The sequence below is a fragment of the Salvia hispanica genome, chromosome 1, assembly GCF_029641045.1.
Source record: "Salvia hispanica isolate PSC_SH4W2 chromosome 1, Shi_PSC_v1, whole genome shotgun sequence".
NCBI classification, from domain to species: Eukaryota; Viridiplantae; Streptophyta; class Magnoliopsida; order Lamiales; family Lamiaceae; genus Salvia; species Salvia hispanica.
This window is the reverse complement of record NC_142692.1, coordinates 36,670,369-36,681,639: the sequence shown is the minus strand read 5'-3', so window position 1 is coordinate 36,681,639 and position 11,271 is coordinate 36,670,369. Positions and strand designations below refer to the sequence as shown.

Genomic DNA, 11,271 nt, shown 5'->3' with positions numbered 1-11,271 from the left:
GGTATGACTTCTTGGTATTGTGGAAAATCTGATATCTCTCTCTTTATTTTGAGAGTTATCGCGTTGTTAGGCTTGTAGTTCATCTCTTGATCTTCATACAAGAATTATATCTTTGAAGATTACAGAACTTATAACCTTACATCATTTGGGACAAACCTTAAAACATGCCTCAGTACACAACTCCAATTTCTTGGACACTTTTCCAACACGTATTGGAACAACATTACACTTTGAGATGTGCTAGACTAGAGACACTCTAGTCCACAACTCGTGTTTTGTAGAAGGTACTGATGTTGGTAGTTTCTTTAATGTTTATCCCATCAATGATAAGATTTTAATGAGTCAACTCATCACTTAATCAAACTTGTCTTAGTAAGACTTCGATTCCTTCTTACATAACTATCCCATTCATTAGATGAATGCTTGGATTTGTTAATGGAGATTAGACTCCCACTACTGATCATAACCCTTTGCTCGTCTCCTTATGGTGTAAACCATTAAGACTTGCTAGTCTTTCTATGTTGCACTTCTATAAGTATTCTGAATCTCTTGAAAAATCAAATGATCCTAACTCATAGTGCATTAAACAGACTTTCTCAACTGTCAAGCTATTTAACGAAATGTTAAAATCTTGATAGTCTAGATCAGTTCGAACAATTTCTAAGTATTTTCTTGGCCTTAAGGCTAAGAGCCATTAATACTTTATCATTCAATGATTAAGAAGTTGATGTGTTGTTGAATACTCAACCTTGTCGCACTTATATTATTTGATGCCTTAAGCATCAACCATAAAACAATAGTTGAGCATTAATAGCTCCCACTGCAACAAAAACCTAACTGGATCAAGATCTCTTACTTAGAAGTTGCATTGTCATGTAAGTCATTGTCCTTCTATAAAATAGGTCAATCCAACTCACAAAGCATCTTTTCTCGCTTTAAACAAACTTCGATGACAATTCAGGCTCTCCCATTTCCATATCTAGTCTTTTGTTCAAATGAACTAGGACTTAAGAAAAATGCAGCCTTTATGAATTCGTCATCTATCATTTTACTTTCCTCTAATAGTAACATAACGACTATTATTCTGAAGATTTTCTACTTTTCATTTAAACCTTCTTATAGTCATTTCTTATTACTTTAGGCGATGACTTGTGTGTCAGAAACTATTTGAGTGATCAAAAGATCCTCAAAACATTCTGTCACTCTAGGATATTCCAATCGAATCATCTGGACAGATTCTATTTATATCCATCTTTCATCGTCATTTACCAAGACTTGTCGAGCTACTTAAAGGAAAATAGCTTGACCTTATTCCTCAAAGAGCTTGTCAAGTACATGCATAATGCATTCTCGAACATTCTTCGTGGAATTATGTCGAGGAAATGGAGGACATGAATCATTGAGTATAAACTCCAAGCTTTCAGCGATGAGAATCTTATCCATTTTCGTTTCCGGTCTACATAATTTAGGCATTCGAGTTTTCTTTCTTTAAGGATCGCAGACAAATATTAAATGACATAATGAAGATTTGGCAAATAAACTTATTATCACATACTCATGCTCAATACATAATCACAAATAACCACAAAACAATTATGTATCTTACAACTGCAAAATTAATAAATTGTATCCTCCTCTGGAGGTTAATACGCATTAAAATTTTGACAATTTTACTGGTCACAACACCGACGCATCAATAGCTTTCTCCTCTGGAGGTTGACACGCCTAATGCTGCCTAAGCACGACCATCAGATTTAGCATTACAGAATTTTATTTCTACAACACACTCCCATAACAATGTTCATGTGTTGATAACAAAATCAAGCTATCTCATAAATTCTGATTGAACCCTGAAACTCGCAGTTCCTTAGGATTATTGTCCCCACTCTGCAGGTGGCAATAATATTGGGAACCACTTTCTAGTTCATTCTATTTATTATGTGAGAAGTCCGCCCTTATGAACTTACTATTTTCGTAGGATTATTGTCCCTACTCTGTAGGTGGCGATAATATTAGAAAATCAGCTTCACAAAATTTGGCAGTCCAACCGATGGAGACCATATACAACGCACTTGTTGTAATCATCACTTAGATATTTTTATATGGTTTTTGCATAATTATCACATAAGCAGATAAAACAGATAATCCACTTTAAAATAGATAAACACCAAATAAACAGATAAATCCATTTAATGCATGGCATTTAAACACATAGGATAATTATCGACAATTATTTAATCTAGTCATGGGAGAATCAATTAAATAATTAAGTTTTATATTGGATAATCTTTATCCAAATTGATTTAGGATTTATCAAGATATTGTAAACCATCTAAATCCATTTAGGACTATTCTAGATTTTATATCGATAAAATCAAATCCTACAATTCAAGATAACGTTGATCTAGAATTATCATTATTTAAATCGCATTAGGATATTACTAGATAGAAATAATCCCATCATAATCCATAAGATAAAAATAAAATCCTATCAACCAAGGTTTATACAAATCTTAATTCTATTTAGAATAGATATCCAGAATATATCAAACATTACTTAGGATTTCTTAGATAAATTAGTTTATCTAAATCCAATTAAATAATGATTTTCTTATATATCATCTTTATCCTAATCTATCTAGGACATAAATCCAAAGATAAGGATAACTTGGATTAATACTTATTTTAATCCATCTAGGATTTGTCTTAATAGAATTAAATCTATTCAAATCCATAGGATAAAATAAATCAATATTAATATTAATCCTAATCCATCAAGGATTTAACTTGGAGTAAATCCATATAAATCCATAGAATTAAATAATATTATATTCGAATTATTCAAATCTATCCAAGATTTATCTAGGAATAAATCCATATAAATCTATATGATAAGAATAAAATATTATATAATCACTATCCAAATCCATCTAGAATTTATCTATGAATAAATTCATCTAAACTCATAGGATAAGAATAAAATAATATTATCATTATCTAAATCCAACTAGGATTTGTCTAGGGATAAATCCACATTAATCCATAGGATATAGATAAATATTAGATTGTCATTATCCAAATTTAACTAGGATTTTTGTCTAGGAATTAAATCCCTACGAATCCATAAAATAAGGATAAAATCAATAATTAATCCATGATTTAATACAAAATCAAATCTTATATAATATATAAAATCCACAAGATATATTTCAAATCTTATTTCCAAATTAATCTTGAATTATTTCCGAAATTGAATCCAAGGATTTGGAAATCCTAATCAAAATTTGGAAAGCGAAGTCGTGAGACGAGACAAAACGACATCACGCATAGGGAAACCCTAATCTTGCGTCGTCGTACTCCCACTGAACCGCAGCCGCTGCTGGGCTCCCACTCGTCTCGCGAGCTCGCCGAGCCTGACGTCTCCGACGCTACTGCGTCGACGTCGCTCCTCCGGAGCTGCTGTCGCTGCTGCTCCGTCTACGGCTGCTCACGAAGATCGCTGTCTTTCGAGCCCGGGAACTGCCCACGAAGGGCTCCCACTCAGACCGCCATCGCCGCGTGCATCAAGCTAGCCTTCCCTCTCTGTCTCACGCATCCACCGAGCCTGACGTCTCCGACGCTGCTGCGTCAACGTCGCTCCGCTGGAGCTGCTGTCGCGTCTCCGGCGTCAACGGTGCTGCTGCCTCGCGAAACCACCGTTGCTGCTGCTGCGAGATCTCCGACGTCGCTGCCGCCGTGTCGCAGCTGCTCCGGTGTTGCTGTTTGCTGTTGCGACGCCTCTGGCGCTGCTGCTGCGTCGTCGCTTGTGCGACGTCGTCTCTGCAGCCGCCGGCGCTGCTGCCCGGTGATCTCCGACGCTGCTGCGTCGACACCTCTCCGCAGCCATGGCTGCGGTGCGACGGATTCTTGATGTCGCAATCGCAACAATTCTTGATTTGCCGACTTGGAATTCAAATTCACGTAAGGCAAATATAATTGATCAAGTAATGATACCATATGTGTTGAAGTCAACGTAACCATTACATAGGTTTAACCATTACGTATCTTGAATTAATTACTCATCAATTCATTAACATAATTAATTCACGTAGCATACATAATTCATCGTTAGACAAAACCACGACGAATATAGACATGCATTCAAGCAATTCACATAACATGAAATTAATCCACATAATCAGAGCCAAAAATTGGCTCTGATACCAATTGTTGGGGTTTGGTGCCCCTTGCACAGCGGAAGACATGTACAAAACAAATAAATCAGACACGGATCTATTTGACCGATTATGCGATTAATCAATTCACATGTTAAACAGATAATTGCATGCTAGAACGCAAATAATTCATGCTCATAGAAAATAAATCCTAAACATGATTTCTACGGTTTAGAGTTACCGATTTGATTCTCCAAAGAATCGTCGATTGCTCGCGCCTTCTCCACGTGATGATCTTCAATACTAGACCACGGATCTTCTCTCTGGTTCCCGAACTGTATCTCGATATCAGGGTGGGCTGATCTTATCAAAATACTAGGACTCGAATAAAGAAGACAGAAGAAATCCTTTTGGGAAAAGGAGTAGAAATCGAAATCTCCTTCAGCTGGGGAGTTAGAAATTTTCGAAAAATTTGAGAATGAAAATTGTGATTTTTCTGTCTCCTTCATTCTCCTATATATATTAAGTTCCTTTTGGGCCCAGACAGGGATCTATGGAAGGTTTTGGATATGGGCTCCCCCAATTAGCTTTTTACTAATTAAATTGAACCCACAATTTAATACAAGCTTATATTGGAATATTACGAGCAGCCACTACAGAAGTAATATTGAACTCTCCCCATCCAAATCCGAAATTACAAGTAATCCGGGTTTCCACTTTTATTATTTATTTCCCGCGCTTAAGATATAAATGTCCATTAATTAATTAATGTCTGCTATGGACTTAATTAATTAATATCTTATTAATTCCAAGAGTGGACTTAGCAAGAAACATTTATTTATTATTCATAGAGTAATAAAACTCCAACTGGCCAGTTTTCCGAATAATAAAACCTTGTTCGAGCTCCTCTTGAGGACATTATCAAACGAGACTCACCTCGTGCACGTTTCAACATAATAGCAATCCTAGCACCGCTAGATATTAATCACCACTACCCAATATATCAGGATTATTGGGTTGCGAAAAACCCGCACCATTTGATAAGTCAAAGTAGTGCATAATCAATACCGTATGCTCAATGCTAACATATGTAGATTAAGAAATAGTATTTTATCAAGACCTAGTCTCTCAGTAGATAGCATAAAGACACGTCTTGCTGTTAGATCCGTTCAGTGCTATACCACACCAATGTCATCTTATTTTAGTAAGGCTTAGAAATATGCGGACTGACATTACAACCTTTCACGATAGGTAGCCAAAGCCTATCTAGGTTGTGAAATTCTTCTTTTTCTTTTGCAAAGCATTGCATAGATTTGACCGTGTTACCTTAAAGTGGACGACGCCCACAACCGGTCTACTAAGCAAATGACTTAGACTTTGTTTACTTCTTATGCATTTAAATGTTTGTAAAACATCTTATAAATGCACAAGCAAACACAATTTAATAATAATAGTGATTCTATTCGTGCGGAACTGCTCGAATAATACTGAATCAGGTTAAAAGTGGATTATAGAGTTTTACGTATACAAGCAAGATTCTATTCGAGCGAAACTTGCTCGAAACATGCTTTTCAGTATACCAAACCTAACAGTTCTCTGATTTTGTCCATGGCCCAACTTTACAAATGATTAATTATAGATCCTAATCTAAATTACTTATTTTGTCATTTCATCAAGGTTCTGCCATTAAACACTTCTCTTTTCTCGTTCATTTACTTCATACGACAAACAATTTTTATCTAATGAATCCTTTTATCCCAAAATTATGTATAGGGTTTGCCATTGGTGAACTATTGTTGAATCTAAAAAATGCTACAATTAACAATAAACCATAACTTAGGATTCGCATCACTATGGGTAGATGAAAAATCATTAATGCGCCTTTTCAACAAATGTAGAAATGTTACTACAATCTTTAAATTTCTTGGCTCTATGTATTGTGTTCTTATCAATCATATTAAAGTTTTTATTTAATGAAAGAGTTATAAAAATTATAACTTGATTGAACATGTAAAATGTGATAGATCGTTTTGGCCTTTGTACTTGTAAAGAAGAGCCCACATGCTTTTGTTTTCATTGAAAGGACATGGGCCACTTTTCTTCATCACTATTTAATTAATCTCTCTAAACATATATACCTACATGAAAATAAATTGCACATGATTTTTATTGTTAAGAGTGAACTACAAAAATAGTCCCTGAACTATGTGTTTATCTCGCAATTGAACTTTGAACTTTAAAAATATTTTCAGACAATCCTGGACTAAGCGTTTATTTCAAAATTGGTCTTTTTTCACTGTTCGTGACGAAAATACCCTTTTAGGGGGTTTTGGGTGGTTTGGGCAATTTGGTCTTTTTACACTTTAAATCTGATATTATTTCAGTGATTTACTAAATCTGATATTATTTCAGCGATTTACTAAATCTGATATTATTTCAAAATTATCATTCTTCTTTCCTTTTTCCATCCTTCATTTTGTTTCTTTATTTCAATATTAAATTTAATTTTAAAAATTTAAATTTTAAATTTAAATTTTTAAATATCAATACTTTTTTATTAATTATTAAAATTACTATTAAATCAAATTAATAGTTTTAATCAATATTTGATAGTGTCTAATATTTAATCAATAAATTACGACGACGCGTTAGTTTTAATCAATATTTAATAGTTTTAATCATAAATAGATCATATAACACGATTTATTCTGAGATAAATACGCATCCAATGTAAGACTAATATAATTTTCATTTATTAATTTGAAAACAATCAAAATTAACTAGAAAATTTCAACAAAAATTCTCCTATATCAATTTTTTAGTAGTATCAAATTTTTAGTCAACTTCATAATTTTTAATCACAAGCAATTATAACAACCGAACGGAGGCTAAATAGAATAGCTCTTATTTTTCCATCATGATTAATCTGTTCTTCTTCAATTCAACTGAATATTATATTAAATAACAAAAATTAATAGTTTCAATATTTATAGTGTCCATGAATTAATAGTTTTAATTAAAAAAATTTATTGATATTTAAAAGTTAAAATTTAAAATTTAATTTTATAAAATTAAATCTAATATTGAAATAAAGGAACAAAGTGAAGGATGACAAAAGGGAAGAAGAATGATAATTTTAAAATAATATCAGATTTTGTATATCACTGAAATAATATCAGATTTAAAGTGTAAAAAGACCAAATTGCCCAAACCCCCTAAAAGGATATTTTCGTCACGAAATAGTGAAAAAGGACCAATTTTGAAATAAACGGTTAGTCCAGGGTTGTCTGGGGATATTTTTAACACGTCTGTAACACAACACACATTTAGCAACCACGTCAGATTAAAATGACACATCAACTGGCTTCATAGTTGGAAATCCCATCATGCGAAAATAACGACCAATTGTAAAGTTCATGACATTATAAGCCAAATTTTTAGTTCGTATGAAAAACCAAAAAATGGAAAAAGTTTGTGACTTTTAGTGTTGTTTGATTTTAACACGTCAATACACACTTAGCACACACTCAGCAACCGCGTCAGCTTAAAAGGACATGTAAGCTGGCTTCATAGCTGGAAAACCCGTCATGCGAAAACGGAAACCAATTGTAACGTTCATGTTATTATACGCTAATTTTTAGTTCGTGGAAAAATGGAAAAATTATATGATTTTAAAGACAGTTTTCCCTTAAATTAACAAAAACTTTAAATTTCAAACGAAATCATGCAATTAAAACAACAATAAGATAATAGACTTAAAATGGTGGAAAATAGTGCCTTGGAAAAGCTGCTACTTTTTGAATTAAAGCTCAACTTTCACTGAAATTTAAACATGTGAGGTTCATATTGTTGATTAGGAAATTCTCATAACAAGGGGTGAGAGTGACATTACAATTCACCGGAAATACTTATTTTATGACATTAAAGAGACTATTCGACCTAATTCTAAATTTCTAACGAAATAACATGATGAAAACATGGATTAAAGAGAGAATCAAACTTGACAAGATGCAAAAATTAAACTTCGAAGTGCTTTCACACAACTTCACAATCTAACAGCAGTAAGCCAATATGCATGCTGTTGGACCAAGCTTATCATCTTTATGTGATTCAATAACACATACTACCTTACCATCTCTCTCTGTGATTCAAGAACACATACTACCTTATCATCTTTATGTGATTCAACAACACATACTACCTTGTCATCTCTCTTTGATTCAAGAACACATACTACCTTATCATCTCTATGTGATTCAACAACACATACTACCTTATCATTTCTATGTGATTCAATTATCAAAGGAAAAGTTGGGTTCTAGCCCATCGTGCATGAGCCGCCCTTCAAATTTCTAGTACAAAGAAACTAGAATACTTTAGAATTACATAGATAATTGCGTCATCTTCAATGCACCTAAAATACTTAGAATCATTTAGATAATTCGCTTCACTATTGAGGTAATCCTCTTTGATGCATTCATTCACCACTGACGCCAAGAAATTCACATAGAAGCTTCATTTCAGATTTTCAATAAACCCCTTCATTAGACATCTATTAAGAAACAATTTCCTTAAAAACTTTATGCCAATATACCCCTTCGATTGGACATCTATTGAGAAGTGATTCTTAGTATTGATGTGGTCAGACAATACTCCTTCCATCCCATGAAAATAGAAAGACATAGTAAAAAACAGAGCTTGGGAAGGCTCAAATTTGTTGCCTACGACTTGATAATGAGCACATTTACCACTGGGTCATAGATAGATTTTATTAATCTAAGACTAGGAGTAGTATTAAAATTATAGTTTTGGGGTGTGTACGGCACTGACGCATACTACCTTATTAGTTTTCAATTATTAAAAGGAAATGTTGGAATAATATTTATGCTGACTATTCTCTCCTCTTAATAATTATAGTGAAATCGGGTTCTGACCACATCGTGAGCCCGCCTTTAAATTTCTAGAATGAAGAAACTAGAATACTTTAGAATTACATAGATAATAATTGGATTGGACATCTATTGAGAAGTGATACTTAGTATTGATGTAATCTCTTGCAAAGTTATACCACTACAAAAAAATCGCTATTCAGTGGCGGAATTATCCGCCACTAAATAGCGATTTTCCGCCACTAAAAAAGTTAGTGGCGGAACAAAACTGCGACAATATATTCGCCGCTAAAATATCAGTGGCGGAAAATTTTCCGCCACAGAAATTTAGTGGCGGATTACTCACGGAAAATAGTCCGCTAGAGAATTTCCGCCACTAAATATTTAAAATAGGGGTGGATTTGGAGCGCCATTATTAGTGGCGGAACTAGTTTCCGCCACTGAAATTTCCCACTGTTCCGCCACTACATATAATGCTATTTAGTGGCGGATGCATTCCGCCACTAAATTTTTGTATAGATTTTTATTACTCCCTCTGTCCCGAGAAAGTTGAGTCGTATTCCTTTTTAGTCCGTCCCAACAAAGTTGAGTCATTTCCTTTTTTAACAAAAGAAAAAAACATCTAATCACTCTTATTTTTTTCCATCATTTACTTTACTCTTCCTTATCTTTCCTACTTTTTTCATCTCTCCTATTTATTTAATATAAATTTTTAATATCCGTGCTCAAAAGTGTTGTATCAACTTTCTTGGGACGGAGGGAGTATAATTTTTATTATTTATCCACCCTATTACGATAATTTTTCAACAAATCAATACATTTTTCATAGATACACCAATACTCATATATTTCTTATAACACCAACTTATAATAATATTGAGCATCACGTAGCTTCTCAGTCTACAAAATAGCGTGTTTTTGGCGAATTTATCATCCACAATCTTATTCCTTTCTAGTCTCATAAACTTCGTCTCTTTCCTCTCCAAATCTTGGATCAAAATTATCTGTTCATCCCTGAGCCCCTGAAGCCACACACATATACATTAGCATTATAAAATGAGAGTTTGCCAATGATATTACTGGATAATTAACCTAAACTTGAATATTTTAATCAAAAGAACATAATAGCATAAAACAAAAGTAGTAACTTTTATTTTCTGCTAATTAGCTACATCAGAAATCAAACCTAAGAATCCTACAGAGTTAGACAAGGCTGATTCCAAAAATCCAACATAATAATCAACCAAATCGTTGTGTATATGTTGGATAATAAATCACCAAATCTAGGATTCTCTAACTAAACACATCAAGTCCAAGCCAGATTGCATTCTTTCCAATTATCACTCAGATACAAAATACATGATAATAATCAAGTGCATTATAATTGTATGAAAAAGGGATTTAATTAGCCGAGAGAAATTAGAAGTTGAAGATGAGGCCAAGATTCTGCTCTTGCTAGGCTTTAAAAGCTGCTTCAGAAACATTCCAATATTCAACATGCCTGAAACATATATAAAGATGGATACAATAATAATAATAGTAACAATAGAAACTATAGAGATGCCAAACTAAAAGAATTTTGAGCAAATACAAATAGATACCTGCATACATATTAGAATCAAAAGAAGTTGTGCGATTAGAAACAACATATCATGGAAAAAGGAGAGAAACAAGTGACTTACAGAAATGAATGAGGAAAAAACTACCTCTATTAAGCAATTAATGAATTAAGTCATAGACATAGTCGAAACAAAACAAAGAAATAGAAATTCATTGGAATTGGTGGACGAATGGAGTTTAACCTTAGTAGTAGTTGATTAATTTGCGATCGCCCATGTCAAATTCTCATAAATCCAGTGGCACACCTCTATTTCCCCGGGGCGGGCTCCATGAAGACGTGTCGACGTGGCAGATTGATCCTCGACTCGGATTTAGGAGAACAATTTGCCACGGCCTCGAGGATCCGAAAATAGAGGTTTGCCACTGGATTTAGGAGAACAATTTGACATGGGCGATTGCAGATCGATCCGTGTGGGATATAATCAGGCCGAACCGCCACAGATCGAGCTCCAATTCCCGGTGCTTTGTGAAATTTGAGGATTAATCAATCGATTTTGGAGAAATGAATTGGGATTGTTGAAGAAAAAACAAGACCGGTGGATTGATTGCAAATTTTTTGTTTTGAATAGAGAGAGAGGGAGTAGTTATATTGCCTTTTTTTTTTTTAA

General features: G+C 33.7%; 1 long non-coding RNA gene across 1 annotated transcript; it reads right to left on the bottom strand.

Annotated features, from left to right (window-relative positions):
* Window positions 1–9,873: 9,873 nt before the first annotated feature.
* LOC125224481 (uncharacterized) lies at window positions 9,874–11,271 on the bottom strand. The gene is made up of 2 exons (XR_007176878.2): window positions 10,846–11,271; window positions 9,874–10,065 (listed from the first exon to the last, which is right to left on the bottom strand). It is a non-coding gene; the product is annotated as an uncharacterized LOC125224481 (long non-coding RNA).